Here is a 2985-nt window from a genome sequence, read left to right as displayed (position 1 = left end):
TTTGTAAACGATGATTGATCTAAAGTACTGATATAACAGTGTCCTGTGAACAATTCTTTCTCTAATATTTAATTATAGTTTAATAGGATATCAGGATTCTCAAATTTTTTAAAAAAGTATTCTTGACAGAATTTAATGAAACCATGTTTTTCTTATTAACAATCTGAGCTATATAAAGAGCAAAGTAAAGATGGTGACAGGATGATGTCTCTGAGGATTTCTCAGCCTCCTTGACTGAATGAATAAGAGAATGTTGCCTTTGCGAAGGCACTAAATTGTCCAGATACAAGTTTGCCCAGTTTTATTCTTCCCCAATTAAGCTTTAGAGTGAGGATCATTATTAGTTTGGGTATCTCAGAAATTTATGAGTAAAACATACAAGTTTAACAAGATAAATAAGGGGAGTTTCTATATCTTTGTTTTCAGAGTGAATTGCATGGCAGAATTAGCTATAGAATTCAGGTAATGTTTCCTACTGAACCTGTTAAACCAAGTGGAATATTCTATTTCTAGCACTAAAAGACCATGATGTTACTGAAGGTTTTGTACAATGCGCTTTGAATTTGTAGAAACTGCTTACATGTGTACATTTGCTGGTGAGGTGGTGGATGTCTAACTAGTAATATCTTCCACAGTGCTTTAATTGGCAGCTGCCCACATAGTCTAATGGCATTTCTATCTTTTAACTTCCCTGTATGCACTAGTTTTACTTAAAGACATCAGCTCATCTCTTACTATTTGATGCATCTGTTGATCTTCTCCAGCCATGAATGTCATTATATTGTGCTTACAAGTGTTTCAATAAGTACTTGAGTCACTCAGGTTGCTTATCAGGAGCGTAATTGCCCCCTTTGAGTTCACTTCACAATGCTTCGGCTGCAGTGTTTCATGGACTCATGTTGTATAACCAATTCTACAATGTCGAACTTCAAATTTTCTAGGAACTCAGATATTTCAGCAGTAAATTACTATTCGTTTATTAATACAACAAGGTATTCATTGTGAATTTGTGTTTGGGGGATAAAAGTAAATATAACAAGTGTGTCTTTAAGAAGTCAAGGAGAGTTGCGTGTGGAGAGGTCTTGTGGCAGCATGAGTGCAGGCTCGGACCCTGTGGTCATCGTCTCGACGGCGTGAACTGTCTTAGGCTCCTTCAATGGTGCCTTGTCCACCGTTCCTGTCCATGACCTGGGCTCAACTGTCATCAAAGAAGTCCTGAAGAGGGCCGCGGTGGCCCCGGAAGAGGTGTCAGAGGTCGTGTTTGGGCACGTTTTGGCATCAGGTTGTGGGCAGAATTCTGTTCGACAAGCCAGTGTGGGTGCAGGGATCCCCTACTCTGTTCCAGCATGGAGCTGCCAGATGATTTGTGGGTCGGGCCTGAAAGCTGTGTGCCTTGCAGGACAGTCCATCAGGATAGGAGACTCCAGCATTGTGGTTGCAGGAGGCATGGAAAATATGAGCAAGGCTCCTCACCTGGTTCACTTGAGGACAGGAGTCAGGATTGGGGAAACACCACTGAGTGACAGTGTTCTCTGTGATGGGCTTACAGATGCATTTCACAACTATCACATGGGCATTACAGCTGAAAATGTAGCCAAAAAATGGCAAGTGAATAGAGAAGATCAGGACAAGTTTGCAGTCCTGTCCCAGAACAGGGCAGAGTGCGCACAGAAAGCTGGCCATTTTGACAAAGAGATTGTACCAGTATGTGTATCTTCTAGAAAAGTTCTTACCGAAGTTAAAATAGATGAGTTTCCTCACCATGGGAGCAACATGGAAGCCCTGTCTAAACTAAAGCCTCACTTCCTTACAGACGGGACAGGAACAGTCACCGCAGCTGATGCTTCAGGAATAAATGATGGTGCTGCAGCTGTGCTTCTCATGAAGAAGTCAGAAGCTGATTGTCGTGGGCTTACACCTTTAGCACAGATAGTTTCCTGGTCACAAGTAGGCGTGGAGCCTTCTGTTATGGGAATAGGACCGATTCCAGCAATAAAGCAAGCTGTTGCAAAAGCAGGTTGGTCACTGGAGGATGTGGATGTATTTGAAATCAACGAAGCCTTTGCAGCCCTCTTGGTTGCAATAGCTAAGGAACTCGGATTGAACCCGGAGAAGGTCAGCATTGAAGGAGGGGCTATAGCCTTGGGCCATCCTCTCAGGGCATCTGGCTGTAGGATTCTTGTTACCCTGTTACACACAATGGAGTGAGAGGGTGGACGTTGTGGTGTGGCTGCCCTGTGCATTGGGGGTGGGATGGGGATAGCAATGTGTGTTCAGAGAGGGTGAACCTGCCTAACAAATTCGAACCTCATTTCTTTCAAAATTAATAAGGCACCAATATGTGAAGTCAGGACCAATGTGAGGATGGAAGCCATTTCCACTTCACAAGAACCCAAGGCTTTGACAACTTGTACTTTAATGTGTAACGTGCAAGGTGTAAGACAACTGCATCTCACAGTGTTGTTATAAATAAATCAGATCAGTCATCCAGGGGAAAAAAAAAAAAAGAAGTCAAGGGAACATAAGAAAAGTTAAAGGACAGGACAGTATAACAACACAGTGTGCTATTAGTGAAAAGTCTTATGATTGTAACTGAGAGGAAAGAGAAGTCACTTTGAATTAAAATGTTGAATAAGAAAATGGGATTTAGGACTGACTGAAAGACGTTGCTCTCAGCTTGCACTGTTCCAAGCTGTTTATAATGGGCCACAAGACAAAGAAAGGGAACATTTTAATGTATTAACAACAGCCACTTCTAGCAGTTTGGTTTGGTGATGCCCTTTTACCTGATTAAACTGCAGGACACCTCCAAGGTGCAGAAGAGCTCATATATATACTTTAGGAACGATTTTAGTAAGGTTGGCTTGAGAACACATATTTTGAATTTGGAACGAATCAATAAAGGACAGCAGTTAAGACTTTCTTACTTAAATTACTTAAGTAATATGAAAACATATTGTTTCCAATTAGTGTAACACAGGCGAA

General features: G+C 41.6%; 1 pseudogene across 1 annotated transcript; it reads left to right on the top strand.

Annotated features, from left to right (window-relative positions):
- Positions 1-1092: 1092 nt before the first annotated feature.
- Positions 1093-2286, top strand: LOC308555678 (acetyl-CoA acetyltransferase, cytosolic pseudogene; annotated as a pseudogene). Its single transcript has one exon. The product of its transcript is annotated as an acetyl-CoA acetyltransferase, cytosolic pseudogene (transcript).
- The last annotated feature ends 699 nt before the right edge of the window (positions 2287-2985 follow it).

Source organism: Miniopterus schreibersii (assembly GCF_964146895.1).
Source record: "Miniopterus schreibersii genome assembly, chromosome: 1".
In the NCBI taxonomy this organism is placed as follows: domain Eukaryota; kingdom Metazoa; phylum Chordata; class Mammalia; order Chiroptera; family Miniopteridae; genus Miniopterus; species Miniopterus schreibersii.
This window is presented reverse-complemented; position numbering and strand designations above follow the sequence as displayed.